The 24,540-nt window shown below is 41.4% G+C and overlaps 1 protein-coding gene across 1 annotated transcript in view; it reads left to right on the top strand.

Annotated features, from left to right (window-relative positions):
* The window catches only part of LOC124613930 (RNA-binding protein 12), a 114,019-nt gene that overhangs the window by 77,098 nt on the left and 12,381 nt on the right, over positions 1–24,540 (top strand). The gene's annotated exons all lie outside the window — the stretch shown is intronic.

The following is a 24,540-nucleotide window of genomic DNA, read 5'->3' as shown; positions in this document are numbered from 1 at the left end:
TGCTTATTTCGGTGAATTTCATCATCATCTGTGGATTCGTATTACTTTCTTCATGCCACATGTTGATGCTTATGTAACTGTTTATCATTTGCAGTACCGTTGATACTTTGCTTCAGCTTGGCATTTTTTCTTACGCAGTGTCAGCATTTAAGACATACGCCGCCAGGTGAATATTTACGAGATATTCCGCCAGGTGAATAACTCGTAGAACAGTGATACAGTGCGTGTTAGGAAGTTCAGTTTTCATGGAAGCATAAAAACTTGGAAAAACAGAAAATGATAAACTGGAGCAAAATATCAACTGTACTGCAAATGGCAGACAGCTGCACAAATATCAATATGTGGTATTAAGGAAATAAAATGAACTTACTGATGACTGTGAAAGTTCGCCGAAGCATGTATGGATGTTAAAGAATTGGTGTTTTCGCAAGGCAGCACAATATTTCCACAATCATTTATTTGAAAAGCAAACACGGTTAAAATGTGAGTTTAAATTACAAGGTATTCGTCACAGCATATTTTTCAGCAAGATGTGATAATATTAAAGGCAAGAACCATGTTTCTTCGTATTTATTCACACTGAAGGGTAAGTATACATCGTCGGTTTCCTGGCAGCCATCTTTAGAAGCGAAGCTCAGCAGCTCCGGGGGCCATGAGTCATCTCTAGAATTTTAAGTGTAATAGCACACTCAGCTTTCATATAACCCTGATGGATAATGTGTGATGCAAAACAGAGATTTTCTTCTGTGTAAGTATTGGACTACGATTATCGGTGTTTGAGTTATTCCCTGTTTATTGATAAATGATCTGATTCACAGTGCATCAAAATAATTCCAAATCGTTTTGGTGTTACAGACACGATAAATAGCTCTAGCATATTTTCTTTTCACGTATTTATGCAGTTGTAGAGGAACCACAGCGTAGGAGCAGGAAAGTGTAATAGATGATAGTTTTTCATACCCATTTTCTACGAAAATGGCTCAAGGTTATTGCGTGTGCTCATAACTTTCGGCTTCTGTTTGGGTGAAAATTCAGAAGGATATGTTTCGTTAGTCACAGTTATTTCAGTCTTTTATGAAAGATCGTTGTGAGGTATGGACCTCAAGCGTCATTACTGTTTGATAGAAAGATGGCTATCGAAGAAGCGAAATCTATGTGACCGTAAGCGGTAGTCGTCCGATGATTGAACACGCAGCTGTAGTCATGTAATTTTTTAACAATGCCAACTAAGTAAACCGTAGAAGAACACAAGCAGAAACATTCTGGAGATAATACAGGCAGGATGCTCGGAGGTCTTCACTTTGAGTAGCAACCAATCGTTTTGCGTATACTATGTAGAGCTTTGAATCACACGAATTTGAGGAGGGAAGGCCTTATATGATATGAGAAACATGTATAGATATGTTTGGTGACACTGTAATCAAAAGTCACATAACTATCGTGATTCGGTAGTGTGTAGTAGTACTGCCCAATTAGTGCAGTAGCCAGAGTTTTGCGCTAGAGTAATAGGGTTCAAGAAATCAATTCCATGTCCAGGTGTGCCATTTTTTATTTTATAACTTTACACTGCATGACATATTATTTGGTTTCCTATCCGTTAAAAATCCGTTTGCAACTATGCTGAAACAAACGTGAGAGTATAATGAAAGACATGTTATCACTGATAGTATATTTAGAATGTTACAAGTGGCTGCAAATACTCATTGCAGTATGCATGTTTAACATCTCCATATTTATAAGTTTTGTAGTTTTATATAGTGTGTGTGTGTGTGTGTGTGTGTGTGTGTGTGTGTGTGTGTGTGTGTTATCAACACAAAACATCATGGCATTTATGCCTGCTGTACTAATTACCTACACTATGTGATAAAAATATCCGGACACCCCCAAAAACATAACGTTTTTCATATTAGGTGCATTGTGCTGCCACCTACTGCCAGGTACTCCATATCAGCGAGCTCTGTAGTCATTAGACATCGTGAGTGAGCAGAATGGGGCGCTCCGCGGAATTCACAGATTTCAAACGTGGTCAGGTGATTGGGTGTCACTTGTGTCAAACGTCCGTAAGCGAGATTTCCACCCTCCTATCCGCGCGCGTTAGCGATCTAGGGCGCCTTGCCACGGTTCGCGCGGCTCTCCCCGTCGGAGGTTCGACTCCTCCCTTGGGCATGGATGTGTGTGTTGTACTTATCGTAAGTTAGTTACGTTAAATTAAGTAGTGTGTAAGCCTAGGGACCGATGACGTCAGCAATTTGGTCCCATAGAACTTACCACAAATTTCCACACTCCTAAGCATGCCTAGGTCCACTGCCGATGTGATAGTGAAGTGAAAACGTGGACGGACACGTACAGCACAAAAGCGTACAGACCGACATCATCTGTTGACTGACAGAGACCGCCGACAGTTGAAGAGGGTCGTAATGTGTAATAGGCAGACATCTATCCAGACCATTACACAGGAATTCCAAACTGCATCAGGATCCACTGCAAGTACTATGACAGGCTGGAGGTGAGAAAACGTGGATTTCATGGTCTAGCGACTGCTCGTAAGCCGGACATCACGTCGGTAAGTGCCAAACGACGCCTCGCTTGGTGTAAGGAGCGCAAACATTGGACGATTGAATAGTGGAAAAGCGTAGTGTGATTGACGAAACACGGTGGGTATGGCGAATGCCCGGTGAGCGTTATCTGCCAGCGTGTGTAGTGCCAACAGTAAAATTTGGGGGCGCTGGTATTATGGTGTGCTCGTGTTTTTCGTGGAGGGGACTTGCACTCCTTGTTGTTTTGCGTGGCACTATCACAGCAAAGGCCTACATTGATGTTTTAAGCACCTTCTTGCTTCCAACTGTTGAAGATCAATTCGGGGATGGCGATTACATCTTTCAACACGATCGAGCACCTGTTCATAATGCACGGTCTGTGGCGGAGTGGTCCCTGTAATGGACTGGCCTTCAAACAGTCGTGACCTGAATCCTATAGAATACCGTTGGAATGTTTTGGAACGCCGACTTCGTGCCAGGCCTCACCGACCGACATCGATATCTCTCTTCAGTGCAGCACTCCGTGAAGAATGGGCTGCCATTCCCCAAGAAACCTTCCAGCACCTGATTGAACGTGTGCCTTAGAGAGTGGAAGCTGTCATCAAGACTAAGGGTGGGCCAACACGATATTGAATTCTAGCATTACCGATGCAGGGCGCCACGAACTTGTAAGTCATTTTCAGCCCGGAGTGTGGATACTTCTGATCACATAGTGTATTTACCGTTGCGTATGAAAGTTATGTAGTATGTCATCATGGCATTTGTGAAACAAAGCTATGGTACTGCAGTCGCAACGTACGAGAAGTTAAAAGTAATGGTTACCGCCGTGAAAAGTAAACCCGCTAAAGACCACAAGTGGAGAGAACAAAAAAAATTGCTCATATTGTTTTGCACCTCGCAGTTCAAAACAAGTTAACCGTGATATTATTCGAGAGATATTTCACGCTGACTACGTCTCAAAATTACAGAAATGATCACACCAAATCTGTCGTGTTGACGAAAGTTCTGTGCTACCTTCGGCAAAGTTCGGGCTGTTTCTGTGACAATCGCTGACCTTTTCTAAATTAGTTTTTCAATACTTGTTATTAAACGATTTTATTCATAATTTACTGTCGGATTGTACTAGGTAAGTTCTGTAACCTTTCGTAAATTAAATACAGTAAAGTGAAATAGGCGTCTCATGTGGTGGATAGTGTGCTTAAATCAGTACCAACTGCCGATTCGAAATTTAGAGCAGACAGACAAGAACTTGTTTTCTTTGCAGAAATAATGATATGAGCTATGTAGATGTGAAGCAACTCTTTGATGTCCCACAGTTTCTCGCCAATATCGCTGCGATATTTTATTACAACATGGTAGCTCATCACTGCATCATGGTTCACTGAGAAAGAGAGTATAATTTCGATCAACTGAGGAAATATGGCAGCGGTAGGCAGTTTCCGACATGAAGAAATGTACGTGTTGACCAGCTGGCGAATGCTAAGGTGCAGCTATGCACAGATTTTAATATGTATATAACATTTATTTGATCATGGAAGACGAAAACTACCAGCACTAAGGCAGCAAGGCAGTTGTATCATTCAGAATGCAGTCGACGAAGAACGCCAGCTAAAATGCTCAAGAAAAAGTTTTCGCACGGCCCTCTTGACTTTCATGGTCCATGTCTTTTTTCTTTTTTTTTAAGTCTCAAGCATCTTTTTCTACCGCCTCTGTAATGTTGGTAAAAATAAACCTGCGCTATGAATATAGTTCCACCAGAGGGCGTGAATGGGACACGGAGCTTGTGTACACTGTTCAGTATGTTGTCATCATGCCTTAAGGGCTCATTTCAATCGTAGACAGTGCTCGCATTGTCATTTTACAGCAAGAATCGTCTCGATTGGAAGGTACCTGGCGAATTGGCGTACTCCATAGCGACGTCATTCGAACGTGCAGTCACTATCTCGGGGTACAAAATACTGAAAATCAGCCTCACAATGGTCGCCTGTAGCCAATAGCATCAGCTGATGACAGCTAATTACAGATTCAGACTCTTAGGAATCCCGACGAGAATGCGACAGAACTGCGAGCTGTCCTCTTGTAGGCAAATGAGAGGTTAATATGCAACCGTCTTCACACGATCAGTTTGCCACTAAGGAAACCATTACGAACTACAACATAACTGTCTCCAGTATCGTAGGAAGAGACCCTGGTTGAATGGCATCATGTTCTCTTCACCGACAAGTGCAGGATTTGCCGGACGCCAGATGATCGTAGAAGGGCATAGAGGCGGCCAGGTAGCAACGCATATCCCAGGCGTGCAATACCCCAGGATCGTTGTAAGGAGATGGTTCAGTCATGTTTTTCGTGCTAGGATTATGTACGATAGTTCATTAGTCCAGGTATAAGAAGCAGAAGATGAAGAAAGTGAGTATATCAGGGCTTTTAAGTAGGTAACTCATTATGTAAAGGGAGGCGAAAATGTAATAGTTATGAGCGATTGTAGGAGAATCAATACATGACCTAGTTATGTGAAAATGCGGATTTGGTGGTAGAAATGAGAGAGGAGAAAGACTGCTTGAGTTCTGCAGCAAATTTCATCTGGTGATAACAAATATACTGTTCAAGAACCACAAAAGAAGAGACTTGGGAAGATACCAGCTGGATTGCAGTGTGGTGAGGCAGAGTCCGAAATTAGATCTTGGATTTTAAGGCTTACCAAAGAGCAGATATAGACTCAGATGATTTTGTGATGACGAAGGTTAGTGATGATGGACAGCTTGAAGTTGAAGAGAATAGTCAGGAAAAATCGGTGTCTAAAGAAGTGAGATACTGAGGTTTTGAAGAATAATGAAGTACGTTTAAAGTTCCTTAAGGCTGTAGATACTGCTGTTAGGAAGACCCCACTAGGCAGCTCAATTGAAAAACGACATACATATAAAAGGCAATCACATAAATTGGATGGACAAATACAGATGTAGGTAACAGTGCAAAAATCTTGGATAACAAAAATAATTCAACTAGCTGACAAGTGCTTCTTTCGGAGCACAAAAAAGGCGAATATGCTTCTCTTTAAAAGATTCTGACAGTAAAATGGGGAACTAGCTGCCTCAATCCTCATTCCTCACCAAAAATATTGGCATGCGAACATATTTGGCATTCTCTTCAACACACAACTTTCTAAAGCCTTTTACGCAGCATGTGATTGTAGGGAATCGTTCATAGTCAGCATCTCCCATTCACTGCCACCAACTGTACATATCTCTCTTTCACACGGTATCATTTTGCTCTCATTGGCATCGGTCTCTTTCACTGCTACTGTCGTCATCCCTTCCTATCGCTCTTCCTTACCAGTGTTTCCTCCTCTGCAAATTTCAGTGTCTCTGTTTCAATGCCATTGTCTTTGCCCCATTCCTTTTCTCTCCCGTTACAACTATGTCTTTCTTTCTTGATTAGTCTGCTGTCATTCTCTTCAGCCACCACTGTCTCCTCTCCGCACATGTCCTTGGAAATAGTTTGCACTGACCCCTACGCTGGAAAACTGCTGTATGTTGCGACAGAGGATGGGGAAAAGCGGGAAATTTTTTTCATGTTAAAGTTCGCCGGTCAGGGTTTCCAGACTCCACAAACCTATGTGTGGTCTCCAGTCCTCTCTTACATTTGTAATGTCTTCTCGCCCTTTTGCTCCCACTGCTACTATCCCCAACCACCTCCATTTCAGGTCAAAAAGTGCAGATAGGTTCATTTGTCAAAATTTTTGGTGAGGAAGGCGGAATGATGATTGAGACAGTTGGTTCCCCACATTCCTGCCAAGAGTCTTTTAAAGACGAGCAACTTCATCTTTTTTGTTCTCCGCCAGGAGAATTTTTCTGCTGGTTCCCTTCTGTTCCCTGTTGCAGCAAGGTGTGCTGCTTATGTAAAACGAATTCTAAAATCAGTAAAGTTTTCGCGGTTTATTTATATACTTTCAAATGGTGCAAATGGTTCTGAGCACCATGGGACTTAACTACTGAGGTCATCAGTCCCCTAGAACTTAGAACTACTTAAACGTAACTAACCTAAGGACATCACACACGTCCATGCCCGAGGCAGGATTCGAACCTGCGACCGTAGCGGTCACGCGGTTCCAAACTGACGCGCTTAGAACCGCACGGACACACCGGGCGGCTTTACATACTTTAACACATGTAAACAACAAATAAGTACTTATATAATATGGAATCGTCTCCCATTCAACTCAAGTTTATTTTACACAAAAATGTACACAACATTTTTAGGCTACACGTTCAATATACGAAAAAATGAGGCGTTTGATTTCCAAGTACAAAGAATTTCGTGTAACAAAATAAATTTTTGTAAGGTGCTTAACCTGCCAAGTGGCACCATCGAATAATTTCCAGGTCAAGACAGCCTGCGCGGGCATGAAGCACGAATTATACAGAGGCAGCGCGACGTAAGAGTTTTATTGGTTAAAAAATGACTAAAAACATAGTTTGGTGACCTCAGAAGCCTTGCGATAACCCCAACTACCTTTACATCTCAGATGGGATATTACGTGCATAACTTTGAACTTTGGAATCACAGTAATGGTTAATAATATCGAAAAAGGTTTCCAAATTCCCCGAGAACATTATCTTAAGAACATAAGGTAAAAAATTTGACGATTTACTTTGAATAAAAAAGTAAAGGTAAGACTGTCACCACAATTGGTACTTTTGGTATCAAAAATGTCTCTGAGCACTATGGGACTTAACTTTGAGGTCATCAGTCCCCTAGAACTTAGAACTACTTAAACCTGACTAACCTAAGGACGTCACACACATTCATGCCCGAGGCAGGATTCGAACCTGCGACCGAAGCGGTCGCGCTGTTCCAGACTGTAGTGCCTAGAACCGCTCGGCCGCTTAGCCTGGCCTTTTGGTATCCAAAAAATCATGGTTTTCGGTGTTTTCCCAGGAACTGCCTATGAACAAATGGTGGTTTTATACGCTACGATCCCCTGAAAAATTGCATTTTACGCGCGGCTTTTTGGAACATGTTAACGTGCATGGTCCGATTGATCGACACAAGAAAAATTAAGACAATTTCATATGATTTGTCGACATAGAAAAAATATTGACGTAAAATGGCGAAACTTTGTTCGAAAGTCTCAGAAGAATAGGTGTTAGCTCTGGGTAAAGGCCGGTAATGAACGAGCATCAAGAAGGAACAAGAAGAAAGAAAGACCAAGAAAAGAGAGCTCGGATTAAAATGGGTCTAAGGTAGGGATACAGTCTTCCTTCGTTACTGTCGAACTGACATGGAAGAAGACTTTAGGTAAATAAAAGGAAGTTTCAGAAGTGGAATTAAAATTCAAAGTGAATGGATAACAACAAGATTCCTTGAAATTGCGAGGGTGAATTGCAGGACTTGCTAAATGGAATGAACAGTCTAATAAAGACATAATATAGACTGAGAATGCCGGCCTCGGTGGTCTAGCGGTTCTAGGCGCTCAGTCCGGAACCGCACGACTGCTACGGTCGCAGGTTCGAATCCTGCCTCGGGCATGGATGTGTGTGATGTCCTTAGGTTAGGTAGGTTTAATTAGTTCTAAGTTCTAGGGGACTGATGACCACAGATGTTAAGTCCCATAGTGCTCAGAGCCATAGACTGAGAATAAACCAAAGAAAGTCGAGAGTAATGCGGAAAAGCAGAAATGAGATTTGCATTAAACCTTGCATGATGATTGGGGTCGAGCCATTGTATCGAGTGAAGGATTTCTGCTACCTTGCAAGCAAAATTACACATAACGGGCATAGACCTTGAGTATTAAGCATCCTAGTACAGGAAAAATAGAGCATTCCTCTCGCAAATAAGTCTCCTAGTATCAAACGTATGTCTTATTTTGAAGAATAAATTTCTAAGAATATGCGCTTCGAGCACAGCATTATATGGAAATGCATAATGGTCTGTAAAAAAATTGGGGAACAAGAGAAAGGAATTGTTTGAGAGGGCAAATATGATTTTTAGACTACTCTCCGTTCTTTCGTTCTTTGTAAATCGGATCACTTTCTTTCCTGCTCCCTAATATATTCAAAACTTGTACATAAACATTTTCATAATGTCCAAAAACAAGTTATTACACCACCAAACTTATTCTTTTTCGAAATGCCACTTCTCTGTTCAGCAGTGTGAACCTTTTTCTGGTCACAAGATATTGCCGTTAAAGTTTGATCACTGGAATCTCTTTTCGAACGAGTGTTGTTTCATGTTGTCGAATGATGACAGGCGCCCGTGTGTTGGGTGACTTTATAGTGAAAGAACGATAGAATCTGTTTATCATTGTGCATAGTTGTTGTTAATTTTATGCTTGACGGAGTGTCAATCGCAGTTACACATCACAACCAATTTAAGGGTAAGTATGTTCCCAAATCTGCAAATAGACCGGATTCTTACGCGAAGTAAAAGGAAGAGTGAGAGTAATAACAGATTATTGTAGTTTCCCAACAAACTGATATTGCGCTGATTATTAGAAAGTGGTAAAATGCATTATGTATGCAGATGTTTGTTAGGAAGTTGATTAATTATAAAGTTGCACCGGATTCTATATACAGTATATACGTTCACACATGATGTTGATTCTGTTTACAGATGTTGGGACCATCCTTATGCTGAAGTTGGTCTATTATACTCGGATTAACATTATTTTGTAATTGACATTTCATCGTTTCTGTAAGGGCCAGCCGCCATTCAATCGTTCTTTCTCGATCGCCGCGTGCTCACTATGTTGCCTGTGCATGCAGCGCCTTGTGAATCGTGGCTGGCTGTACGCCGGCTACACACTACCTACCGCAACAGCAATCTGTCGGTCACAAAATATTTTAAACCGGAGTGTAGAAACTGCTACAGATAACCGATGGGTGAATTGTGGACTCATATTAAAGCAATTCTGCAGTTTCTTCCCGATTTAGTGCTACGGTGTGTGAATCTTTTTGCACTATACAAGCCGATTCATTTTTTAGGGTTTGTTCAGAAAGTGTAATGAATGAGAGATTGTTTGATTTATAACAATTTCTTTTTGACGATTATGTTATTTATGTGTACGAACAGTACCGCAAATCGGCAACTTTGATCAACTGCGCTGTGTGTTCGGAAATCATTACATTTTATAATTTTCGGTACTAATTACACAAACAGTCATAACTCGACGAATAACAAAGGAATTAAACACAAGAATAAAAACGCACTTGGTTGCATTTAGTGAAACTTATTAAGAATGTCAAAACTAAGCTTTCGATGCATCTGAAAAGAAAGTTAACAGTTGGCGTGTATTACCAGTTCATAGTTTTTACAATGAGCTATGAACTTTTAATTAAAAATTAATATTGCTCAGCGAACAGTGAAGAGATGCCTTTAGGAATTACTAGTAGAGACACGAAAAATAAACAAATGCATCAACGAAGACTGAGTTATGCTCGTAGTGACAATGAAATTCAGATGGGTGGGACATGTAATTAGGTGAATGGGTGGTAGATGCATCAACGAAATGCGAAAAGACCAAAACGACGACCATCCAGTGGAAGGTTGGTAGATGACGTTAGAAAATACACTGACGGAAAAAAAAATCGCAGCGCCAAGAAGGATTTGTGCGACATAAACGAAAGTTGGTAGGCGTGATTCGCATAAGAGTGGCGCTAGATGCAAATCAGGTTTCCATACAATACACGCCGTAACGGTTGTGAGGGTTAGTTACCTTTGAGATTGGACGTGGTGAGCTGATGTCAATGAAGAATACCTTCAAGGCGACAAAGACCTGACTGAGTTTGAACGAGATGTTATAGGGCTAAGAGAAGCTGGATGTTCCTTCTGCGATAATCCAGAAAATATTGTCAAGAATGTAATCACTATATATGACTGTCGGCAGCGGTTGTCATGAGAATGTACGGTCAAAAGGAGACTGGAATAGGGACGGCCACGTGGCACTTCCAACAGAGAGACCATCGTGTTCGACTTGCGGCTCTGGCGCAACGTACTGCATTTGCAGCAGCAATTTGGAGAGCGATTGGCATCAAAGTGACACAACGAACTGTTACAAATCGGCTACTTCAAGGACAGTTCCGAGCCAATTTAACTGACCTCAAACCACTGCCACTTGCGACTTCAGTGGTGTCAAGCGAGAACTCATTGGAGGGCAGAGTGGAGATTTGTTGTGTTTCCTGATGAAAGCTGGTTCTGCCTCGGTGCCACTGATGGCTGTGTGTTGGTTAGAAGGTGGCCAGTTGAGACCCTGCAATCTACCTGTCTGTGTGTTCAACTCACACGCAGACCTGAATTATGATTTGGGATGCGATTTCATATGATATCGAGAACACTCTCTTGATTATCCCACCCACCTTGATTGCAACTTTGTACGTCAATCTGGTAAGTCGACCTGTTGGGCTGCTATTCATGAACACCGTTCCAGAGGTTGTTTTCCATCTGGATAACGCTCGCCCACGTACGACTGTTGTAGCCCAACGTGCTCTACAGAGTGTCTACTTTTTGCGTTGGCATGCTCGATCACCAGATCTGTCTCCAGTCGATCACATGTGGGACATCATCAGTCCAGCGTAATCCACAACCAGCATTAACCACGCCTGTATTGACCGATCAAGTGCAACGGGCATGGAACTTCACCCCACTAACTGACGTCCGGCACATGTGCAACACTATGCATGCATGTTTGCATTCGACATTCTGGCGATTTTTCCTGTTATTAATGTACGAGCATTTCACATTTGCGATGGTTTATCTCATGGTTACATTAACCTGTGATCTTTCAATGTTAATAGCTTACATATGTTACCTAGACAAATGTATCCCTGAAATTTAATTACTTTACATTAATTGTCTTCTGGTGCTGAGATTTTTTTCCGTCGGCGTATGTAAGCGTTAAATGAATGCGTGTAGTTGAAGCCGCACGGGGAAGTCCAGAGGTGGCCATTGTCCATCAGTGGATGTGAAGTGGCTGATGGTGATAGCAAACCAACAATAGTGACTCAAATTAGTGATAATCTTTAGCAACATAAATATTGCAGTACAACATTGGAAACAAAGTTCACTTACTCTGAAATGGGAGCCCTTAAAAATTGTGTCCATCTTCCTGTTTTGTAACTACGTAGCTGTAGTGATCAGTTATTGCTGGAGTGAGCAGAGAGCACAGAGGTAAGACACCATCTGTACGCTTTGTCAAAATGCTTCTTCACATGTTGTTTCAAAAACCAATATCACCATTGGGCAGCTAGAACTGACACTACACATGAGAACAACGGTAAAAAGTTTTGAAAAAGTAATACGTATGTTTTTGAAGATTATCTTCGCATCGTGTCATAGTAATTGCCTTTTAATTGTTTGTTCCGGTGCCACACCTCAAAGATTTTGGGAAAGCCTCAACGATTCGTGGCTGTGAATATGATGACTTTCGAGCAATCTGAAAAAAAAAAAGCTAATTGTTTTCAGACAAACCCGTGAACAGTGGCGTTATATTGGTTGAACACAGTCTCGACCTCTCCCGTATCTCCTATGTCCTTGAGAAAAAAGGAGCTTAAGAAGGAGTAGAGCGACATGACAATCTTCGGTACTGTTCCTACAAGGTGACGAATGTGGCTGTACAACCAGGTCCAGACCTTATTTATGTAGCACTCAAATATCTGAATATTTCGCGATGAGTTTGCACTAGCAGACGTGAAGACAACCATGTGATGGCTGTACAATGGTGTGCATCATCATCATCATCATCATCACCATCACAGGAAGTGGACACAGCCAGAACCACATGACGATCTGCGACAGCTGCCAGTGCATCTTCCACGGTAGGACGCTTACTGTTACAGAATTTCCATCAAATAACTGACACTTTTCCGGCGTTACACGTACGTACGTACATACATACATCCATATTACGTACAGTGGTTTACCTTTTTAGAAGACTGCAACGTCTTGTTAAGCTTTTCAGTGATGAAACATGTTTGTATTCTTCGAGGCACCTCGCAATGTGGAAAATTACAGCGATCGCCTCATGAGTTATTAACATATTGATTTTGCCTTCATTACTCTTTAATCGATTCCTGTGATTTAGTTAGCGACGTGACTGATTCTGATGAATGACAAAAAAATTTTGTAAAAATCTACCGATTAAAAGATTCTTGCTTTTCCTTTAGGTACCAGCTGGATAGAGAGATCCCTCCACAAGTTTGATAAATTAAGTTATAATTTCTGAGAGAGAAGAATATCAGTCCTATTAATCACAGAGAATAGCATTCGAAATTTCAGAGTAGAGAAAGAAAATATTAAGTATTACTTCATTACAGGAGCATCCGTGGAAAGGTCCCAGAATTAGGCTCGCTTTAAACGGTAGCAATACCCACAAAGTGTTGGGAGCAGAAAGCTGTCTAAAACCAGGAGTTAATAGAAATGAAATTTTAAATGTATGTTGCGAGGAATGGCTGAACTTTGGTGGTCCAGCAGGTTCTTAAAAAAAAAAAAAAAATAGCAGTATTTTTTTCAGGGTTCCACACAACTTCTTCCTGTTTTCTCGATTGATCTGTGTTCAGTTTTTCAAGGCTTATCCACTATGCCAACTTATAACTAAATCTAAGGGGGGTGCGATGGGGAGGTTCCCTTGTGAGAGAGGGAAGGTTTTATTGTCTTCCAGTACTGACAACTCGCTAGCGCGACCGGCTCATACTGATCAGCGGCTGTGATGTAAATTTTACACGGAAGCAACATGAATTCGTGAATGCGTAGAGAGACGGTCATCTTCAACTGCGGTACATATTTCTAACAAAAAAAAAAAAAAATAAAATTAAGGCTATTGTAATATACACTCCTGGAAATTGAAATAAGAACACCGTGAATTCATTGTCCCAGGAAGGGGAAACTTTATTGACACATTCCTGGGGTCAGATACATCACATGATCACACTGACAGGCCCACAGGCACATAGACACAGGCAACAGAGCATGCACAATGTCGGCACTAGTACAGTGTATATCCACCTTTCGCAGCAATGCAGGCTGCTATTCTCCCATGGAGACGATCGTAGAGATGCTGGATGTAGTCCTGTGGAACGGCTTGCCATGCCATTTCCACCTGGCGCCTCAGTTGGACCAGCGTTCATGCTGGACGTGCAGACCGCGTGAGACGACGCTTCATCCAGTCCCAAACATGCTCAATGGGGGACAGATCCGGAGATCTTGCTGGCCAGGGTAGTTGACTTACACCTTCTAGAGCACGTTGGGTGGCACGGGATACATGCGGACGTGCATTGTCCTGTTGGAACAGCAAGTTCCCTTGCCGGTCTAGGAATGGTAGAACGATGGGTTCGATGACGGTTTGGATGTACCGTGCACTATTCAGTGTCCCCTCGACGATCACCAGTGGTGTACGGCCAGTGTAGGAGATCGCTCCCCACACCATGATGCCGGGTGTTGGCCCTGTGTGCCTCGGTCGTATGCAGTCCTGATTGTGGCGCTCACCTGCACGGCGCCAAACACGCATACGACCATCATTGGCACCAAGGCAGAAGCGACTCTCATCGCTGAAGACGACACGTCTCCATTCGTCCCTCCATTCACGCCTGTCTCGACACCACTGGAGGCGGGCTGCACGATGTTGGGGCGTGAGCGGAAGACGGCCTAACGGTGTGCGGGACCGTAGCCCAGCTTCATGGAGACGGTTGCGAATGGTCCTCGCCGATACCCCAGGAGCAACAGTGTCCCTAATTTGCTGGGAAGTGGCGGTGCGGTCCCCTACGGCACTGCGTAGGATCCTACGGTCTTGGCGTGCATCCGTGCGTCGCTGCGGTCCGGTCCCAGGTCGACGGGCACGTGCACCTTCCGCCGACCACTGGCGACAACATCGATGTACTGTGGAGACCTCACGCCCCACGTTTTGAGCAATTCGGCGGTACGTCCACCCGGCCTCCCACATGCCCACTATACGCCCTCGCTCAAAGTCCGTCAACTGCACATACGGTTCACGTCCACGCTGTCGCGGCATGCTACCAGTGTTAAAGACTGCGATGGAGCTCCGTATGCCACGGCAAACTGGCTGACACTGACGGCGGCGGTGCACAAATGCTGCGCAGCTAGCGCCATTCGACGGCCAACACCGCGGTTCCTGGTGTGTCCGCTGTGCCGTGCGTGTGATCATTGCTTGTACAGCCCTCTCGCAGTGTCCGGAGCAAGTATGGTGGGTCTGACACACCGGTGTCAATGTGTTCTTTTTTCCATTTCCAGGAGTGTAGTAATATAACGCAGTGAGTAGGCCTAAAAGAACAACAACATTAAACACATTTACTAAATGTTTGTGATCGTTTCTTAATTGCATAATGCATTTGAGTATAAGTACAATTACTGTTATCAATCAGTTAATCATCTTATCACACAGAAAACACGACACCACTTTAACTGCAATTGTGTGACAACTTTGGGTTCGCTGAGGGTGGCTGCAATCTCAAAGAGAGCAGTCGACACAAAGGGCTCAGAATGGTGTCGATTGTATAAGTACTCGTACTTGGGGGCCTCAGGCCAGTGACTTGCCCCTTACTGTAGCTCGTCTGCTAGTATCTCATGAAGTACTGCTTTATGCAGGTTACCAATTAATAATGAGATCGACACATCTGCGGCCCTAGGCGGCGCCCCAAAATGTCAGTATTGGCTCTTAAGCAAAAACGTTTGACGACTATTGGTCAAGAGTGTTGTAAAATATGGCGTAGACAAGTATGCACCAAGCAAAACTGTGAGGAATGGGAAAGAGCCCCCGTGACTCAGTAGACGTGTTAGAAAGGTGCTCAAAAAACAAAGAGAGCGTCACCTTCGACAAATAAAAACTGAACGAAACGAAAGTGAGTGGAACAATAGAACAGGTAGCCATGCGTGAAGCGCCAAAGAATTCGAAATCAAAATTCGGTCAGCCTGTCTGACGGACAGTCTAAGAAGTTTTGATCTTGCGTTAAGTCGGTAAAAAGATAAAATTCGTCTTCCCGTTTCCTCAGTGATTATTCTGGCAACGAAACGGAAAGACCTATATTTGACTATACGATTGATAAGCATTCATTGGAAAGAGTAACATTTATTAAATATCTAGCAGTATGCATACACGCCCATTTAAAATGGATCGATTGCCAACAACTAATCGTAGGACAGGCAGTTACAAATTCATCAGAAGAATCTTAAGGAAATGTGTTCCACCCACAAAGAAGATTTCTTACTCGTTCTTTAATGGGTGTTTGAGTACTAGTTCTGGCAAAGCCCTGTTAGCAAGTGGGTTTGATAGAGGAAGTAAAGAAGATCCAAAGAAGAGCAGTGCATTTCGCCACGTGTTTGTTTAGTAAGCAGAAGTGTATCAAGTACATTCTCGTCCAAATGCATTGACAGACTACTACGGTGTGATATCGTTTCGAATTGTAGAGAATGTACCTTCGTGGAAGAGGCAACAGTTATGTTGCTCCCTCCTGCATAAAGACTGATTCAGCTAACGGTTTCACCTCAAGTATGTCTTGAACCGTTAATGTGTAGTAATTCTGTTTTCACCGACATGAATTGCCAAAAAGTCCTTACTAAATGATGTATAGTTTCTTGTCATTTATTACTTCAAATGTACCTCTAGTGAACTCCGCTGCGAATGTCTTAGTTTTTAAAGAGAGGAATTGAACGGCGTTTCACTCTTAAATCAGCTTAATGTTTTTAGAGAGGCACGCTGGCCCCGGATCGAGTTCTCCCGGTGGAGTAACGATGAGGTCTGGTGTGCAGGCCGCCCTGGGTGTAGCTTTTAGGCGGTTTCACACATCCAACTAGGCGTATACTGGACCGATACACACTTCCCACCTGATTTACACTTATGGGAAGTTCACACACTTTCACAAGAGATAACTGTAGACGCAGCTAGTTGGGACACACAAATTTCGTCACAGGGGCAGAGGGGGTAGCGACGGGAATCGTGTTCGACCACCCTCTATCACTAACATTGCCAAATCCAAGCCGACCGTTTGAAGAAATTACTGTATTTGTGACTTAGGTCATATCTGTTTTGAACATGAAACAGTACTGTTTTATACAGACGTTCGTGTTGTTATACTGAACTGTAGCCTCAGGCGGATGGGGCACTTCAGCTTTACGGAGCCAAGAGTGTCGTCACACAAAAGCGGTAAATGGAGAGAAAAAAGTTTAATTTAAAACTAATACTAATTACATTGTTTGTCTGTGGTTGGGCCGACAAATCATCGGTAAATAAAAAGGATACGGCATCTAAGTATGATTCCCAAGTAAGTACGGTAGTATATCTGCTCTTATTTATGCTAGAGCATTGAAAGGAAGATGCACATAAAAAATTGAATGAATTTGTAAAACACAGAATTGAGGCATAAAGACTGCAACTTTGTCACAAGTTTGTCAGGATGCACACTTACGTTGTAAAATTTTATCAGCGACATCAACAAGAAGGAAACAACAGAAGAATGTGATCACAAATACTTCTTTAAAATTCCATTTAAATCATCAAGTATTATAATGCCCACAGTCTAAGGCAATACGTGTTTATAGTTGCTGGTGCAAAAGGACGTCTGGACAGATAACATTATTGGGAAACAGCTACGCTGACACCAGTTGCAAAACTCCAGACTGAAGAGATTTCTTCGATATTATGCAGGGTGCAACAATACGATGTTATAAATCCTCTCGGAACTTACCGTATAAAATCCATCCTTTGAGTTTACCCTAGAGAAAAAAGTACAATGATGTCAAATCAGGCAGACGCGCAGGACACGTAGCGACCAGGGAAGAACTGGGTGACCACTTTCCTAGCCACAAGCGAACAGTGTGGCGGACAAGCTTCGTGCAAGTACCACGCACATTTGCGTATTTCATGTGTTGCTTCTTCCTCTTTGAGAGAGGGTGACACTTCGATAAGAAATTGTACGTACCTTTTACTCGCTAAGGTTTCTTCACTGAAGTAGTGATTCGGATTTTGAAGGCAAAATTTTTTTATTTTGTAACAATAGTCATCCATCCCTGAGTAGGTGAGAGTCAAAATATTTTCGCATTCAGAGGAGAAAGTTGGTGATTGCAATTTGTGAAATAATTTGCATGTGGAATAGAAAACGAGAGGAGACTGTAGCATAGATTCTGAAATTGAAGGAGATATAATCGTAATCGAGAGACTCAATGGCTGACCCAACATTTGGATTATATATCGCAATGAAAGGGAAATTCTCTTTTAACAGTCCTCCTTTTCTCCCATTTGGAGATCTCGTGCAGTAACAGAGAGTCGAGAGTCTGCACCTTTAAACAAAAATAATGTTTTTTTCCCCTAAAAGTATGTGGAATTCAGTTTCTATTTTGTGAAAGACACACTCTGTAGATTATCTTTTTGTTCTTGGTTACCGACAATTTCACAGTTATATGTATTTCCTCGAAAATTGGATTGAAAGAGTCTTACACTCAATACCTATACTCAGTGCAGATAGACATAAGTCCAGTGATGTTATACCCTCCTTTCGTCACTCAGTTTTTAGCACACAGTCCTACATAGTGAATATTACCACATGCTTTGTATGCTGCATGTTTTTCAATCCAACCCACAAACACTCTCTCTCTCTCTCTCTCTCTCTCTCTCTCTCTCTCTCTCTCTCTCTCTCTCTCTCTGTGTGTGTGTGTGTGTGTGTGTGTGTGTGTGTGTGTGTGTGTGTGTGTGTGTGTGTGTGTGTGTGTGTGTGTGTGTGTGTGTGTTTTTTTTCTCATACAGATAGGTGACTTACAATTTATTTAGATAGTACTATGAAGTCCCAGAAATGATAATGCCCTTCACAGAAATGGGGAGGTTTGGTAAAGTGGAGGACAAGTGGTGAGTGATCTCTTCCATTCACCTTACGAGTGGACATGAAGCGCCCCCCCCCCCCCCCCCCCCCCCTCGACAGCTCGACAGGATCCTGGCCAGCACATGGGTAGCTCTACTCTAATGTTAGCCAGATTATGGAGCTTCTTGGGAAAATGGCATCTAGGAACGAAAGTATCAACTGAGATCTGGAGAGACTATGGGTTGCAGTCATCCATCATGTTGGTACAACACTAACCTACATGTACAGTTTGCTACACAAGCCGCTAGCTTTTGTGACAGGAAGGTGAGCCAGACCAATTGATTTCATGAGGTGGATTAACGATGTGTGGTCTGGTACACCAGCAGTTTGAATGTGTTTTCAATGGGGATTTCCACACTCGCGGAGGTAAATATTGGGCTGGCCCCTGATACGTGACTCAGAAAATGTGGTTTGCAGACATTTAAAATTCAATAACTTGTGGAAACAGTTTACACAGTTCACAGAGAGATGATGTGCGCAACTTCCTTCTCTCAGCATAACTGACAACTATGGTAAGAGGAAGAGCATCTGGACCCAAAGTTAAAATAAATTTGCTAAACCATGATAAACAGTGGACACTGTACAAGGGGGTAAATGCTAGACAAAAGAGAACGTTGTGAAACAACATAAAATGTTATGAGCACATAAGACCATTAGTAGGGAAGGTAAATGTCTGACTAGGGTTTGCTGGAAGAGCTTTGGAAAATTGAAACAGAACACTAGTGTGAGACCACACTACTGTGGAACTACACTAGTGTTCTGTATACATTTTCCAGGGTTTTTCTTGAGTACTGCTTGAGCTTCTGGAATCACCAAAAGATTGAATTAAAGGAAGACATCAAAGCATCTCAGATATGTGTTACCAACTGGTCTGTTCAGTGAAAGACTGCTGTGGAAATACTAGCAATCATTGTAGAAAGCATTTTTTTTTTCTTAAAACACTCTTGAAGACATTTACAGGACCAGTGTTTGCGCAACACACTGAAGACCAGTTCTACTGTCTGAAATATCTTTCTTGCATATTGTAAAAACAGGGCAGTCAGGGATTGTACAGAGGAATAATGACATTCATTATGGTCTTGTGTCATCAGTGAGTGGAACTGGTAAGGGAATATTCAGTAATGTCAGAAAGTTCTTTCTGCAAGGCACTGAACGTTAGCCAGCATAGTAAGTATGTCGATGTTGCTTTGTGTGCCAAAATAGCCTACTCGGACTTATCCAGATGAAAGCTAAACCACAACTAAAAGCCATAGTAAACACTGAGAGTAGTAGCTGTGTGTCCAGAGAGTGGCATTGCAGTGCATTGATCATTGCTTCAGCATTTTTGGCAGCTGCATTTTAAATGTACATTTCTAGTGCACAACAGTGTAAATGATGTTGGACCTCTGCACAGTTGTCAAAAACTTACACAGAATGGAACCATCAATCCATCTATCTACCACATATATATCTTCAGTGGAGTTTCATTGCTGTTGTAATTTTGATCTTAACTGCACACATAGGCAGGAAAGTAGGTCACTCCCATTAAACGGGCAATTTTAGAGCACAATTAAATTTTGAGGAAAAATGCCTTAACTATTGTCTCAGCTTGGTTTATTGCATTGTGTAGTGTTGATGAAAGGAGAAAATATAAAAATGTATTAGGCAAACAGGAATACAAACATCTCAAAAATGTGATCGACAGGAAGTGCAAAATGGCTAAGCAGGGATGGCTAGAGGACAGATGTTAGGATGTAAAAGCATATATCGCTAGGGGTAAGATAGATACTGGCTACAGAAAAATTTAAAGAGACCTTTGAAGAAAGGAGAACCACCTGTATGAATATCAAGAGCTCAGTTGGAAAACCAATCCTAAGCAAAGAAGGGATAGCAGAAAGGTGGACGGAGTACATAGAGGGTCTATACAAGGACAATGTATTTGAGGGCAATATTATGGAAATGGAAGAGGATGTAGATGGAGATGAAATGGGAGATATGATACTGCATGAAGAATTTGACAGAGCACTGAAAGACCTAAGTCGAAACAAGATCCTGGGAGTAGACATTCCATTAGAACTACTGATACCCTTGGGAGAGCCAGCCATTACAAAACTCTTTCATCTGGTAAGCAATTTCTATGAGACAGGCAAAATACCTTCAGACTTCAACAAGAATATAATAATTCCAATCTACACAGAAAGCAGTGTTGACAGGTTTGAAAATTATCGAACTATCAGTTAATAAGCCGTGGTTGCAAAATACTAACACGAATTCTTTACAAATGAAATGGAAAACGGGTAGAAGCCAACCTTGGGGAAGATCAGTTTCGATTCCATAGAAATGTTGGGACAAGCGAGGCAATACTGACCCTATGACTTATCTTAGGAGATAGGTTAAGGAAAGGCAAACCTATGTTTCTAGCATTTGTAGACTTGGAGAAAGCTTTTGACAGCATTGATAAGAATACTCTGTTTTAAATTCTGAAGGTAGCAGGTATAAAATACAGGGAGCAAAAGGCTATTTAGAATTTGTTCAGAAACAAGATGGCAGTTATAAAGAGTTGAGTGGCATGAAAGGAGAGCAGAGGTTGGGAAGGAAGTGAGACAGGGTTGTAGTGTATCCCCAATGTTATTCAATCTGTATATTGAGAAAGCAGTAAAGAAAACAAAAGAAAAATTTGGAGTAGGAATTAAAATCCAAGGTGAAGAAATAAAAACTTTGAGGTTTGCCGACGATATTGTAATTCTGTCAGAGACAGCAAATGACTTGGAAGAGCAACTGAACGGAATGGACAGTGTCTTGAAAGGAGGATATAAGATGAACATCAACAAAAGCAAAATGAGGATAATGGAATGTAATTGATTTAAATCAGGTAATGCTGGGTGCTGGGGGATTAGATTAGGAAATGAGACACTTAAAGTAGTAAATGAGTTTTGCTATTGGGGGAGCAAAATAACTGATGATGGTCAACGTAGAGAAGATATAAAATGTAGACTGGCTATGGCAAGGAAAGTATTTCTCATGAAGAGAAATTTGTTAACATCGAGTACAGATTTAAATGTTAGGAAGTTTTTTCTGAAAGTATTTGTATGGGATGTAGCCATGAATGGAAATGAAACATGGACGATAAACAGTGCAGACAAGAAGAGAAAGGAAGTTTTTGAAATGTGGTGCTACAGAAGAATGCTGAAGATTAGATGGGTAGACCACCTAACTAGTGAGGAGGTACTGAATAGAATTGGGGAGAGGAGGAATTTGTGGCACAACTTGCCTAGAAGAAGGGGTCAGTCGGTAGGAGACGTCGTGAGATGTAAAGGGGTTACCAGTTTACTAGAGGGGAGTGTGGAGGGTAAAAATCATGGAGGGAGACCAAGAGATGAATACACTAAGGAGATTCAGAAGGATGTAAGCTGCAGTAGTTATTCAGAGATGATGAGGCTTGCACAGGATAGAGTAGCATGGAGAGCTGGCTCAAACCAGTCTCCAGACTGAAGATAACAACAACAACAGTTTTAACGGGCCATCAGATTCAGAAATGGCAGATTTAAGCTATGTAATTTGAAGAGTAAATTTAGTATGAATGTGGTCTACCAATATTATTTGGTTATACATGACATACATACTTCCCTACCACGATATTGAATGTTGTTCAACATTGCTAGATTTGGTTTTAATGGTAGGATGTGGAACAGAGTACAAGACATATCTTTATTCACAGTGTGTCAGTGTTTCGTACTATGAGTAGTAGATTAAGTGCCTTTGCATAGGGCTATGAGTGAATAAGTGTCTGGATAAATATGATCATGCAAATATCGTTTAACTATGTGTTGATGTGTTGCTTTGTTCTTGCAGATTATTTTTTTAACATCACTTGTATACTTCTGAGAAGTACTAGCAGTGGTGTAACTTGGGTAACTGGCTCCCAAGGCAAATTTTGGCTTTGTGACTGTCTTGAATACATGGATCACATTGTGATGGAAGGAAAGCACCTCAGATTGACAGCAAATTGCACTTTATGGCTTTACGAGGATGGCAACAAAGAACCATTAAATACACAAAGGCCTACTTTGATAATATTTCACATTTAACGATATGAATACTGGAGATGATCCCAGATTTCCAAAAATATTTTTGTTTTCAAAGATAGCATGCAAATAATGACACATCTCAACAAGGTTTAAGTGCAAGTCTTGGCCTGCTTAAGACTAAAGAAGGCTGCACAATTGACAAAAGTGAACATATGGTGAAGATACGTTTGTTTGGGCACGCTATATGCAACCCATTATGAGGGAGGTCAGTTGTGCCCCCAGGCCAAGGGTTTTTGTTTTAACAATCACAAGTTTTTTAAATGTTTTGGCCATTCTCGGGTTACATGCTGCCCAGCCAGAGCTAACATCTTATGTCACAAATGGTGATATGTACATGTGTACTGTGTGAATTATGGAAAAATATAAAGCAGAGTGTACTTTCTCTCTGCCTTATGTGGAAGGGTTGTGGGAAAAATGGTTGGTTGTGTACGTATGTGCAGCTTGGTGTTCTTGTTTCATGTTTACGCAAAGAATACTTAAGAAAATGGATAAAGTTGCAACCATGTTTCTCGTTCATTGTTTCTGGTGACATCACCTGCCATCAGTGCACTTAACAAATATGGCTACAGAATTATAAAGAGTCAAAATGAATTTACTGGCTCAGTGCAGAAAATCATAGTGGAAAGTTTCAGCATGTGTTAAAAATTCCAGTGAATGGCATCATGAAACAGACTGAACAGAAAATACAAACAAAATGCAATTATTACCATTCAGACTAATATTCATTGGGCACAATACAGTTTTGAAACATACGTGTAGCTGTTGGAAACTAAAAGCTCACCATTAATCAACCATGCAGAGAGAATCATAGAGGTCTTGAACCAAGCAAAGAATTTATCTTGCACACCTGTGGATCTTTATCACAATATGGTGCAGACAACATCGGATTTTGATTGTGATGGTTTCATATCCTGCTATGAATCAAACTAATTGGTCACATTTTGTTCCCTTTAGTAATGATTTGCAGGAATGCTGGATTCTGGTTATGTAGGTTAATGAAGTCTGTTGGTTCCTTTCAGTATTGCCCTCTGCTCATCAGTCAATTTTTATTGCATAAAGTGGGAATTTGAAATTTTTGTATAAATGGTGGTGTTAAGACAGTCATTGGTAATCCAGATTCTTCTGGTATAAATCTCAGAGCCAATTAATAAAATAAAAAAAAATGGTGAATAGATTGAGGCTATCTTGGTAGTTAGAACCCAACATGTTTTCTTGAATGGAGGGTCATTCATATATGTAGAATTAACATCAGGCAGACCACAGGGAAGTGTTTAGGACCCTTACTGTTCACATTGTCTGTTAATGGCCTGACATACAATGTTAATAGTAACCTCACACTTTTTGCAGATGATGCAGTCATCTACAATAAAATATTGTTCTATTTCATTAACTGCATTCAGAAAGGTACCCAAAGTGACACTACAATGTGTGCATATTGAACAAATGTGTGAATGTATTTTAGGTTTGCTTGATAAATAAACTAACCTGGAATCCTTACTCTGAATGGAGGCAGACTTTGTCAAAATTAAACACAGTGTCAGTGTATTCTGGAGCTATGGTGACCCTGACAGTGTATGACCATGTTTCTGAGTGAAATATTCTGGAGTTATGGTGACCCTGATAGTGTATGACCATGTTTCTGAGTATTATTTTTTTTAATCTAGAAAAGAAAATTGGTGAAAAGTCTAGAAAGACATATAGAAAATGGTGTCATGCTGTGAAGCCCATTGTATAAACTCTTTATTTTTATTACAGTAGTGATACGTTTGAGGAAACTTTAGAAAAATTATTAAATTGATGCATACAGTTGTATTACTAACACAAAACTGACGTTTCATGAAGACATTATCAAGAGCCATAAGACATTTTTTACCCCTTAAGCATTGTTTGCTCTGTTGAGAAGACTGCACTTATGTTACAACCAGGAAGTCATTAAGAATTGTCTTGTTGGAATATAGTAGCAAGTGTTCATAATGTTAATGTTACTGAATAGTGCTGTTCTTAAAAAGTAAATTCCATTTGTATTTTTTTATCCTTAAGCACTCCGGGATGGGAATGAGGCTACGTCAGTGACTATCACAT

This window comes from Schistocerca americana, chromosome 4 (assembly GCF_021461395.2).
Source record: "Schistocerca americana isolate TAMUIC-IGC-003095 chromosome 4, iqSchAmer2.1, whole genome shotgun sequence".
NCBI lineage: Eukaryota > Metazoa > Arthropoda > Insecta > Orthoptera > Acrididae > Schistocerca > Schistocerca americana.
The sequence above is the reverse complement of the archived record's forward strand: the minus strand, read 5'-3'. Positions and strand labels throughout refer to the sequence as shown.